Consider the following 13,596-nt stretch of genomic DNA (forward strand, 5'->3'; position numbering starts at 1 on the left):
ACTGCACAAACGACCGCACATCCCGTGACAAGGAAGGCCACCAAAAGGACCTAGCCACCAAATCTCTGGTGCCAAAAATACCCGGATGCCCTGCCAACACCGAGGAATGAACCTCGGAAATGACTCTGCTGGTCCACTTATCAGGAACAAACAGTCTGTCAGGTGGACAAGAGTCAGGTCTACCAGCCTGAAATCTCTGCAACACACGTCGCAAATCCGGAGAAATGGCTGACAAGATTACTCCCTCTTTAAGAATACCAACTGGCTCTGCGACTCCAGGAGAGTCAGGCACAAAGCTCCTTGAAAGAGCATCAGCCTTCACATTCTTTGAACCTGGTAAATACGAGACCACGAAGTCAAAACGGGAGAAAAACAAAGACCAACGGGCCTGTCTAGGATTCAGGCGTTTAGCAGACTCGAGATACATCAGATTTTTGTGATCAGTCAAGACCACCACACGATGCTTAGCACCCTCGAGCCAATGACGCCACTCCTCAAATGCCCACTTCATGGCCAACAACTCTCGATTGCCAACATCATAATTCCGCTCAGCAGGCGAAAACTTCCTAGAGAAAAAAGCACATGGTCTCATTACAGAGCTACCAGGGCCTCTCTGCGACAAAACGGCCCCTGCCCCGATCTCAGAAGCATCCACTTCAACCTGAAAGGGAAGTGAGACATCAGGCTGGCACAAAACAGGCGCCGAAGTAAACCGGCGCTTCAGCTCTTGGAAAGCTTCCACGGCTGCAGGAGCCCAGTTAGCAACATCAGAACCTTTCTTGGTGAACCACTTGGCACCTTTAATCCGGGCAAACAAGTCAGACAACAGAGGCAAAGGATACTGAAATTTAACAGTGATTTTATTCAGAAGCCGATAGTCTATACAAGGTCTCAAAGATCCGTCCTTCTTGGCCACAAAAAAGAATCCAGCACCAAGAGGGGAAGAGGATGGATGGATATGCCCCTTCTCCAGAGACTCCTTGATATACGAACGCATTGCGGTATGCTCAGGTACAGACAGATTAAATAATCTTCCCTTAGGAAATTTACTACCTGGAATCAAATCTATAGCGCAGTCACAGTCCCTATGAGGAGGAAGAGCACTGGACCTGGACTCGCTGAATACATCCTGATAATCAGACAAATACTCAGGAACTTCCGAAGGAGTAGAGGAAGCAATAGACACCGGCGGAGAATCACCATGAATTCCCTGACAGCCCCAACTTGACACAGACATTGCCTTCCAATCCAAGACTGGATTATGGGTCTGTAACCATGGCAGACCCAAAACGACCAAATCATGCATTTTATGCAGAACAAGAAAACGAATCACCTCCCGATGTTCAGGAGTCATGCACATGGTTACTTGTGTCCAAAACTGCGGTTTATTTTCCGCCAATGGCGTAGCATCAATACCTCTAAGAGGGATAGGATTTACCAATGGCTCAAGAACAAAACCACAGCGCTTGGCAAATGACAGATCCATAAGACTCAGGGCAGCACCTGAATCCACAAAAGCCATAACAGGGTAGGAAGACAAAGAGCAAATTAAAGTCACAGACAAAATAAATTTAGGTTGTAAATTACCAATGGCGACAGGACTAACAACCCTTGTTAGGCGTTTAGAGCATGCTGATATAACATGTGTAGAATCACCACAGTAAAAACACAACCCATTCTGACGTCTATGATTTTTCCGTTCATTTCTAGTCTGAATTCTATCACATTGCATTAAATCAGGTGTCTGTTCAGACAACACCACCAGAGGATTAGCGGTTTTGCGCTCCCGCAAACGCCGGTCAATTTGAATAGCCAGGGCCATGGAATCATTCAGACTTGTAGGAACGGAAAAACCCACCATCACATTCTTAATGGCTTCGGAAAGGCCATTTCTGAAATTTGCGGCCAGAGCACACTCATTCCACTGAGTAAGCACGGACCATTTCCGAAATTTTTGGCAATACACTTCAGCTTCATCCTGGCCCTGAGAGATAGCCAGCAAGGCTTTTTCTGCCTGAATTTCAAGATTGGGTTCCTCGTAAAGCAATCCGAGCGCCAGAAAAAACGCATCAATATTTGCCAATGCCGGATCTCCTGGCGCTAACGAGAAAGCCCAATCCTGAGGGTCGCCCCGCAAGAAAGAGATTACAATTTTAACTTGCTGAGCAGGGTCTCCAGATGAACGGGGTCTCAGAGATAGAAACAATTTACAATTATTCCTGAAATTCCTAAACTTAAATCGATCTCCAGAGAACAATTCAGGAATAGGTATTTTTGGTTCAGACATAGGACTACTGGTAACAAAATCTTGTATACCCTGCACACGAGCAGCAAGCTGATCCACACTAGTAATCAAAGTCTGGACATTCATGTCTGCAGCAAGCTCAAGCCACTCTGAGGTAAAGGGGAGGAAGAAGGAAAGAGAAAAAAAAAAACTCAGAATTTCCTTTCTTATTATCCCACTTCTGCAATGCATTTAAACATTCACCTTTGGGCCTGGCATACTGTTATGACCCCAATGGCAGAGGGTCTCAGAAGTAGTACCAAGTCTGCAAACACAAAAAGCTAGCTCATAGGGAGTGGTAACTAGGCTGACCGTAAACCTGATCCTAACACCACAAATAACAGCAGCCGGGGAACGTGCCTACGTTGGTTCTAGACGTCTCGCGCCAGCCGGAGAACTAACTAACCCTACAAGGGAAAATATAGACCTTTCTTGCCTCCAGAGAAAAGACCCCAAAAGTTTGATACAAGCCCCCAACAAATAATAACGGTGAGGTAAGAAGAAAAGACAAACGTAAGAATGAACTAGGTATTTAGCAAAGAGAGGCCCACTGACTAATAGCAGACTATAGTAAGATGTCTTATACGGTCAGCAAAAAAACCCTAACAAAATTTCCACGCTGGATATTCAAGAACCCCCGAACCGTCTAACGGCCCGGGGGGAGAACACCAGCCCCCTAGAGCTTCCAGCAATATCAGGAATCACATTTAGTACAAGCTGGACAAAAATCAAAGCAATGCAAATAGCCAAAAAACAAGAAAGCAGGACTTAGCTTAATTTTGCAAGAACCAGGACAGCAGACTGGAGTAAACAGAAAGGATCTGATTACAACGATGCCAGGCACCAGACTGAAAGTCCAGGAAGCTTACATAGCAACACCCCTGAACTAACGAGCCAGGTGGAACCCAGGCTGAGGAAAGAAACTCAAGATGTCATGTCGCTAGTGACCACAAGAGGGAGCCAAATAATCCAATTCACAACAGCTAACACTAGAGAAGACAGAGAAAGGATTAAAAAGGCTCTTGATATGTTGGAGCAATGGGCAGCAACTAATAGAATGGTATTTGATCCCTTCACGACAGTTCACAGGGGTCAAATTCTTCAATATAATGGAAAAGACAAAAAATCTTTATTTTTGTCTTAGACCTGTTTTGCAGCCGAATAGTCGAATATTTAAAACAATGGCGTCAATTTCTGCCACAATTACTGATGTACAGAAAATCACTTCAGGGTTTGGACTTGAGGACATTTGTGCAAAATGTTGGGACTCTTTAAAGAGTTGCAACTGATGGATCAGCCAAAAATATCTCAACTCACAATTGCAAAACAAAAAAAGGAACGGCGAATACATGTAAACTAGCCTTTACAAAATTAAAAGAAGAATTAGCCGCAATTTTAAAACAGCCAAAGAGCTACAAAAACAAGACAAAAAAGAGCAAATGCAATAACAGATCAGGCCCTAAATCTAGTAATGAATGTGAAAATGAGCCTCTTATCCATAGATTGTTTTTATCTGAAGTCAGTGATAAGAATGGGGGGGCAAAGTTGATCTATCCTGTAAGATATGTAGACGCCTTTTCTCCGTTGTATAGTTCGACTCTTTTTACAAGTGACTAATGTAAACTTTGTTTCACTAAGACATTAGATTAATCATATTTTCCTTCCTATGACCCAGTCACACCCATAATCTTGCATAATTAGAAGCATATTAATTTTCCAAAGAGTTGTTCAAAAAGCTGGATGCTTTAACATTATTACATAATGTAAGACATTTAACACTGAGGTATTTCTACAGTTACTACTTAGTTGCTGGCCAGCCGCCTTCTCTTCCTAACCCCTCCAGTAGCATGCAGCTACTGACTTCTGCTTTATCTTCCTCCCACCTTGACCTTCCCATAAGCAGTCCGCAAATATAAAAAGAAAAGAAGCAGAATTCACACTTACGATGTTCTACATCATCGTTAATCATCACACCACACTCTATTTTACCATACCACTGTATATTTTCAAGAGTGTCATTACAATTTGTAATATCAGATATGGAGGTGCTCCTTCCGGATCAATTGTTTTGCCACCCCATTTTACAGAGAAAACTGAAAAAACAACCCTTCACACAAGGCCAAATAGTAAAAAATGCAAATATATATTTATTGAACAACAGATGACCATTAAAAACCGATACCACAAGTGCAAGAGAACAAATTCTTGTATCTGCCTTGTTTTTTAATGGTTATCTGTCGTTCAATAAAGATATATTTGCATTTTTTACTATTTGGCCTTGCGTGAAGGGTTGTTTTTTCGGTTTTCTTATGCATTTGCTTCACGGCCTTGATGGGATATAATTACAGTAGGTGTATTTCCACCCCATTTTACATTTAAACTCAGTACTCATTTTATTCTGTGACCCTCTGTTCTAAATATATGCCACCTGGTAATAATGTTGCAAATGTTCCCTTCAACCTACTGGGCATATAACACAGATTTTCTCTGTGGACACGACCATGGTTTGATTGACCAGCATCAAAGGAGAAAAAAACAAACTTTGCTAGGATTATATATTCATTTAGATGACTATGTACAACTATTATCAGAGGGTCATGACCCAGAGGGAAATCACAGTAAAAAGAAGCAATGGGTTTCCAATGGTGGTTGCAAATAGGTCTGTTATGAATGTGACACATTCACACACAGTAACAGAAATAAGGAAGACCTATTACAGAGTGAAGCTGCACCCAAATCCTCCTGGTCCCTGTACAGACTAGTTAATTCCTTGAAGCACAGCTAAAAACAATACTTGGGACCTGGCTCCCTAAAATACTGTGGAGAGGATTCTCATACCTCCTAAAGAATGTGATGTGGGTGATGGAGAGAGCAGTGATGGAATGGTGGAGGAGAAGGAATTGTTGATGTTGGTGGAAAGGATGATGGGATGGTGGGGAAGAAAGCAATGATGGAGGTGGTGGAAAGGAAAATGATCGTAGTGCTGGAAAGGACAATGGTGGTGAGGGAGTAGGCAATGATGGAGGTGGTGGAACGGGCAATGATAGGGGTTGTGGGTGAGAAGGCAATGATGGAGGTGGTGATGAGGACAATGATGGAGGTGGAGGGGGGCTGCATTACACCCTAAGAGGGGGGCTGTGTTATACTTTGAGGGGGCTACATTATATTCTGCGAGGGGCAGCAATATATTCTGTGTGGAGGCTGCATTATTCTCTCAAGGGGCTACATTATATTCTGGGGGCTACATAATACTATATGAGGGGGCTGCATTATGCCCTATGAGGGGGCTACAGTATATTATATGGGGGGCTGCATTACACCTTATGAGGAGGTTGCATTGTACTCTGAGGGGGCTACATTATTTTCTGTGTGGAGGGGCTGCATTACATTGTATGAGGGGGGCTGCATTATACCATATGAGGGTGCTACATTATATTCTATTGGGAGCTGCATTATACCTTATGAGGGGGCTGCATTATATTTTGTGGGGTGCTGCATTATACCATATGAGGGGGCTGCACTATATTCTATGAGGGGCTGCATTATATTCTGTGAGGGGGATACATTATTTTCCATGAGGGGGGCTGCATTATATTCCATGTGTGGGGCTGCATTATATTCTATGAGGGGGTTACCCCAACCCCTGCTACACAATTAAGACATGTACTACCTTATATTATACCCTGATATTAGTGTGGTTTACCAAACAACGGGTGGTCTTGTATTTATTTTTATGTAGCTACATAGTGGGCCCCAAGAATGATTTTCTCTGGTGGGCCCAAGGTGCTCCAGTCCGACGTTGTATACATATCTATCTTTAGGCAACTGAGTATATTAGTTGACCTATTCAGAAAACTGGGATTGACCACATCCACCGCCCTATTTTCTTTGGTATATGCAGCATTAAAGAACCAATTTTATAATACTGCCTACTCTTGACCAACTCCCCATTAGAATTATTTAGCAGACCCATTTTGTTTTTTTGTTATTTTTATACAGTATATAAAGAATGTTTTGGGACTTTTCTTGCTTTCCTTGGCTATCTGCCATTCATATTCTACTTTGGCTGATTTGATTACTTTGTTACAGATTCTTTTCAGCTCTTTGTAGTTTTTAAATGGTAGAACTGACTGATTATTTATATTCTAATTGCCCGATTTTCATCATTATTACTATTATATATCAGAGACTATTATATCAGAGCGGATATCCACCCTGACGGAATATTGATGAGCTTCAGCCATTCATTGACTGCAGCCGACATGTGACAAAACAATGTCACATAACATACGGGAACAGCGGTGCTGACATCGCTTGAATTGCATCATTGCTGGAAGGGAGTATGCACTGTTTTTATTTTAATTGAGGTCCAGAATTATCTAAGCTGGGGTTGTCCAAAAGTAGACAACCCCTTTAATATTCTATTGGAAAAAGTCACTGTCACAGAATTGATCTATGGTAAACCTACCGTAGGCACACAAATATTTTGGTAAGATGAGTTAATGAGGAAATTCTGACTCTTAGCTTAGTGTCTATGATTAACTTAGGAACATTGCAGTTCCTGAATATTGACAGGTCCTCACCAAGGAATCCAGGGGCATATAAGACTCCCTGGCTAATATCTCAGATCACATTCTATATAAGCTAATGCTTCTTTTCTAATATATATTGCCTAGAATACTACTTCCTGTATTTTGTGCCAACTTCCGTGGCTTTGTCCGGAGCTAATGTCCGGAGCTAATGTCCGGAGCTAATGTCCGGAGATAAGTGACGTCACCAGTGTCCTACACCCAGGCAGAGCACAGGGGCCCCAGGCAGCATATGGGGCCCCAGGCAGAGCACAGTGGCCCCAGGCAGAGCACAGGGGCCCCAGGCAGCATATGGGGCCCCAGGCAGAGCACAGTGGTCCCAGGCAGAGCACAGGGGCCCCAGGCAGCCTATGGGGCCCCAGGCAGAGCACAGTGGCCCCAGGCAGAGCACAGGGGCCCCAGGCAGCATATGGGGCCCCAGGCAGAGCACAGGGGCCCCAGGCAGCATATGGGGCCCCAGGCAGAGCACAGTGGCCCCAGGCAGAGCACAGGGTCCCAGGCAGAACATGGGGCCCCAGGCAGAGCACAGGGGCCCCAGGCAGAGCACAGGGGCCCCAGGCAGCATATGGGGCCCCAGGCAGAGCACAGGGGCCCCAGGCAGAGCACAGGGGCCCCAGGCAGCATATGGGGCCCCAGGCAGAGCACAGGGGCCCCAGGCAGCATATGGGGCCCCAGGCAGAGCACAGTGGCCCCAGGCAGAGCACAGGGGCCCCAGGCAGAACATGGGGCCCCAGGCAGAGCACAGGGGCCCCAGGCAGAGCACAGGGGCCCCAGGCAGCATATGGGGCCCCAGGCAGAGCACAGGGGCCCCAGGCAGCATATGGGGCCCCAGGCAGAGCACAGTGGCCCCAGGCAGCATATGGGGCCCCAGGCAGAGCACAGTGGCCCCAGGCAGAGCACAGGGGCCCCAGGCAGCATATGGGGCCCCAGGCAGAGCACAGTGTCCCAGGCAGAGCACAGGGGCCTCAGGCAGCTTATGGGGCCCCAGGCAAAGCACAGTGGCCCCAGGCAGAACATGGGGCCCCAGGCAGAGCACAGTGGCCCCAGGCAGAGCACAGGGGCCCCAGGCAGAACATGGGGCCCCAGGCAGAGCACAGGGGCCCCAGGCAGAGCACAGGGGCCCCAGGCAGCATATGGGGCCCCAGGCAGAGCACAGGGGCCCCAGGCAGCATATGGGGCCCCAGGCAGAGCACAGGGGCCCCAGGCAGCATATGGGGCCCCAGGCAGAGCACAGGGGCCCCAGGCAGCATATGGGGCCCCAGGCAGAGCACAGTGGCCCCAGGCAGAGCACACACCAAATCGGAGGCCGAGGGGCCCCGCCAACCAAATCGGAGGCCGAGGGGCCCCGCCAACCAAATCGGAGGCCGAGGAGCCCCGCCCACCAAATCGAAGGCCGAGCGGCCCCGCCCACCAAAGCGGAGGCCGAGGGGCCCGGCCCCGCCCACCAAAGCGGAGGACGAGGGGCCTCGACCACCACATCGGAGGCCGAGGGGCCCCGCCCACCAAATCGGAGGCCGAGGGTCCCCGCCCACCAAATCGGAGGCCGAGGGTCCCCGCCCACCAAATCGGAGGCCGAGGGTCCCCGCCCACCAAATTGGAGGCTGAGGGTCCCCACCCACCAAATCGGAGGCCGAGGGGCCCCGCCTACCAAATCGGAGGCCGAGGGTCCCCGCCCACCAAATCGGAGGCCGAGGGTCCCCGCCCACCAAATCGGAGGCCGAGGGGCCCCGCCCACCAAATCGGAGGCCGGGGGTCCCCACCCACCGAATCGGAGGCCGGGGGTCCCCGCCCACCGAATCGGAGGCCGAGGGGCCCCGCCCACCACATCGGAGGCCGATGGGCCCTGCCCACCAAATCGGAGGCCGAGGGTCCCCGCCCACCAAATCGGAGGCCGAGGGTCCCCGCCCACCAAATCGGAGGCCGAGGGTCCCCGCCCACCAAATCGGAGGCCGAGGGTCCACACCAACCAAATCGGAGGCCGAGGGGCCCCGCCCACCAAATCGAAGGCCGAGGGGCCCCGCCCACCAAAGCGGAGGCCGAGGGTCCCCGCACACCAAATCGGAGGCAGAGGGACCCCGCCCACCAAATCGGAGGCCGAGGGGCCCCGCCCACCAAAGCGGAGGCCGAGGGTCCCCGACCACCAAATCGGAGGCCGAGGGTCCCCGTCCACCAAATCGGAGGCCGAGGGTCCCCGCCCACCAAATCGGAGGCCGAGGGTCCCCGCCCACCAAATCGGAGGCCGAGAGTCCCCGCCCACCAAATCGGAGGCCGAGGGGCCCCGCCAACCAAATCGGAGGCCGAGGGGCCCCGCCCACCACATCGGAGGCCGAGGGGCCCCGCCCACCAAATCGGAGGCAGAGGGTCCCCACCCACCAAATCGGAGGCCGAGGGTCCCCGCCCACCAAATCGGAGGCCGAGGGTCCCCGCCCACCAAATTGGAGGCCGAGGGTCCCCGCCCACCAAATCGGAGGCCGAGGGTCCCCGCCCACCAAATCGGAGGCCGAGGGGCCCCACCAACCAAATCGGAGGCCGAGGGGCCCCGCCCACCAAATCGGAGGCCGAGGGTCCCTGCCCACCAAATTATTCTTACATTTGAATAAATAAAGTATATATGGATTCTAGACTCCCGATTCTTTAGAATCGGGCTGCCATCTAGTTGATAAATATTTTTAGAAAGATATAAAAATAGGCCTGTCATCTGCTCAGATGTCCCTTAATATTTATGTTATTGGACAGCTATAGGATGAAAAAGCATTCAAATTCAGTACTGCATGAAAAATTGTGAAATATCTACTATATAATTGTCTAAGGGTCACTTCCATCTGTCTGTCTGTTTGTCTGTAACGGAAATCCCAAGTCGCTGATTGGTCGCGGCTAAACAGCCACGACCAATCAGCGACGGGCACAGTCCTGCGGCAAAATGGCCGCTCCTTCCTCCTCGCAGTCAGTACCCGCTCCATAATCCCCTCCAGTCAGCCCTCACACAGGGTTAATGGCAGCGGACCGCGTTATGCCGCGGTGTAACGCACTCCGTTAACGCAGCTATTAACCGTGTGTGACCAACTCTTTACTATTGATGCTGCGTATGCAGCATCAATAGTAAAAAGATCTACTGTTACAAATAATAATAAAAAAAAGGTTATTCTCACCTTCCGACGTTGCGCGCTGTCCTCGGCAGTGCAAGCGGCAGGTTCCGGTGCAAAGGATGCTATGCGAGAAGGACCTGCCATGACGTCACGGTCATGTGACCATGACGTCATCACAGGTCCTGTGCTCATACCAACCCTGGGACAGTAAGCTGCCGCGTGCAGCGCACACAGGCGCCAGGACTTCAAGGGGCCTTCGGAAGGTGAGTATATGTTTATTTTTTATTTTAAGTCTTTTTAACCACGCATATAGTGCCCACATTGCTATATACTACATGGGCTGTGTTACATACTGCGTGGGCTCTGTTATATACTACATCTCTGTGCTATATACTATGTAGCTGGGCAATATACAACGTGACTGTCCAATATACTATGTGGCTGGGCAATATACTATGTGCTCTGTGTTATATACTACGTAGCTGTGCAATATACTTTGTGGCTGTGTTGGTTTTGTTATATACTACGTCGACTGTGCAATATACTACGTGGCTCTGTTATATACTACGTGGCTGTGCAATATACTACGTAGCTATGCAATATACTACGTGCCTCTACAATATACTACGTGGCTATGTTATATACTATGAGGCTTTGCTATATACTACGTCGCTGACCAATATACTACATAGCTGTGCAATACACTACATGTCTGTGTTATATACTACGTGGCTGAGCAATATACTACGTGCCTGTGCAATATACTACGTGGCTCTACAATATACTATGTGGCTGTGTTATATACTACGTGGCTCTGCTATATACTATGTGGCTGACCAATATACTACGTGCCTGTGCAATACACTACGTAGCTGTGCAATACACTACATGTCTATGTTATATACTACGTAGCTCTGCTATATACTACATACACTGTGTTACATACTACGTAGCTCTGTTATATACGACATAGCTATGTTATATACTACGTCGGTTGTGTTATATACTACGTCACTGTGCAATATAGTACGTAGCCTGTGCTATATACTACCTACATATTCTGGAATACCCGATATGTTAGAATAGGGCCACCATCTAGTGTATATATATATATATATATATATATATATATATATATATATATATATATATATATATATATATATATATACATACATGTTTTTTGTTATAAAAATTACAGAGAGGGAAGTGGGTCGATATAAAAGTTTGGGCACCCATGGAGATTTGTGTGCTCAGATAACTTTGACCAAGAGTTATCATTATTATTATTTATTTATATAGCACCATTGATTCCATGGTTCTGTACATGAGAAGGGGTTACATACAAATTACAAATACAGTAAACAAACTAACAATAACAGACTGATACAGAAGGGAGAGGACCCTGCCCTTGCGGGCTTACATTCTACAGGTTATGGCTTGTTCACTATCATCGTTAGGAAAGGCCAGATGATACAATTTCCCCAGCTTTATAAACAGCTTCCTCTAACATTGTGCCAATAAACTACAGCCATGGGTTCTTCTAAGCAGCTGCCGGCACCACTCTGAAAATGAAAATAGTGGGGGCCCACAAAGCAAGAGAATGCTATAAGAAGATAGCAAAGTGTTTTCAAGTTGCCTTTCCTTATTTGAAAATGTAATTAAGAAATGGCAGGAACAGTGGAGGTCAACATAAGGTCTGGAAGATGAAGCAAAATTTGAGTGAGAGCTGCTCGTAGGATTGCTAGAGAGGCAAATCAGGACCCCCGCTTGACTGCAAAAGACCTTAAGAAAGATTTTGCATACTCTGAAGTTGTGGTATATTGTTCTACTGTTCAGAAACACCTGCACAAATATGGCCTTCATGGAAGAGTCATCAAATGAAACCTCTCCTGCGTCTTCACCATGAAATTCAGCGTCAGAAGTATGCCAAAGAAAAGAGAAATAAGGACACAGAATTTCTGGAAAAGAACATCTTGTCAACCATTAAGCATAGGGGTGAATAAATCATGCTTTGGGGTTGTGTTACAGCCAATGCCACGGGAACATTTCACAGGTAGAGGGAAGAATTGATTCAATGAAATTTCAGCAAATTCTTGATGCAAACATAATACCATCTGTAAAAAAGCTGAAGTTGAAAAGAGGATAGCTCCTACAAATGGATAAAGATCCTAACGTGTCAATATCCACAATAGACTACTTCAAAAGGCGCAAGCTGAAGGTTTTACAATGGCCCTCACAGTCCCCTGATCTGAATATCATTGGAAATCTGTGGTTAGTCTTCAAAATAGCAGTGCATGCAAGACAACCCATGAATCTCACAGAACTGGAAGAATTTTCCAAGGAAGAATGGATGAAAATCCTTTAAATAAGAACTTAAAGACTCTGGCTATAAAAAGCATTTACAAACTGTGGGTACTATTAGGTACTAAACATGCAGAGTGCCCAAATTTTTGCATTGGGCCATTTTCCTTTTGGTAATTTTTAAAATACAAAAAAAATGACAATTTTTTTGCCTGAAATACAAAGGAAATGTGTCATCTTTAACTTTAGCCCTTTTAGATATCAGTACATCTTCATCTTGCTTAACTGTTCACAATAACAGTAATTTTGACCAAGGGTGCCCAAACTTCTACATGCCACTGTATACAAGGTTTCCCCTACAACACATTGCAACACATCTTTTAAATCAGTCTCTAGCAATGCCCAATCCACATTGCATCAAATCCGTGTGAAAATGCATCTGCTATTTATTGCACGCAACAAGCCAAGCTGCCTATTCATCATCTTGTGCCAGTCATTACACTGGCTACCCATTCGCTTCAGGGTCCAGTATAAACTCATCTCTTTTACCCACAAAGCTCTCCACAGTTCTGCACCGCCTTATATCTCCTCTCTCATCTCTGTCTATAGCCCTACACGTGTCCTCCATTCTACAAATGACCTAAGACTAACATCCCCCGTAATCTGAACCTCGCACCTCCGTCTCCAAGACTTCTCTCATGCTGCGCCAGCTCTCTGGAATGCACTTCCCCGGACGATCAGACTGATACCTAGCCCCGACCTATTCAAGAGCGCTCTGAAAACCCATCTCTTCAAACAAGCCTACCACATCAACTACACGGTAAACTAACTTTGCCCTGTTCCCTCCTTCCAAATATTACTCTGAATCTGCACCCTACTATTCATCTGTCTCCACACCCTCCATGCACACGATGACTGCACTTGATACTTGACTATTGCACTTAAACACACGTGCTGATGACCGGATCATGCAGCATTATATGAAAATCCCTATTTATTATAATTGCCAGACCTGAAATAACAAGCACTTTTCACCTATTGTGTCCCCCCATTTCCTTGTAGATTGTAAGCTCGCGATAAGGGACCTCACTCCTAATGTCACTGTTTAAATTGTCTTAACTTGTATTGAATTTATTGTCTGTACATGTCCCCGCGTAATTGTAAAGTGCTGCGAAATATGTTGGCGCTGTATAAATAAAAATTATTATTATTATTATTATTATTATGTGCTCCACCACCCATCACCCATACTGGGCTATAGTGGGGTTATGTTTGACTGCTATGGTCCAGGAAGACACTGATTGCAAGACTGCCAGTTCCATGCACAAAATGT

At 46.9% G+C, this 13,596-nt stretch overlaps 1 protein-coding gene across 1 annotated transcript in view; it reads right to left on the bottom strand.

The window, feature by feature from the left end:
* The window catches only part of CPED1 (cadherin like and PC-esterase domain containing 1), a 644,735-nt gene that overhangs the window by 525,116 nt on the left and 106,023 nt on the right, over window positions 1-13,596 (bottom strand). The window lies entirely within an intron of this gene.

The sequence above is a fragment of the Ranitomeya variabilis genome, chromosome 5 (genome assembly GCF_051348905.1).
Source record: "Ranitomeya variabilis isolate aRanVar5 chromosome 5, aRanVar5.hap1, whole genome shotgun sequence".
Taxonomy (NCBI): Eukaryota; Metazoa; Chordata; class Amphibia; order Anura; family Dendrobatidae; genus Ranitomeya; species Ranitomeya variabilis.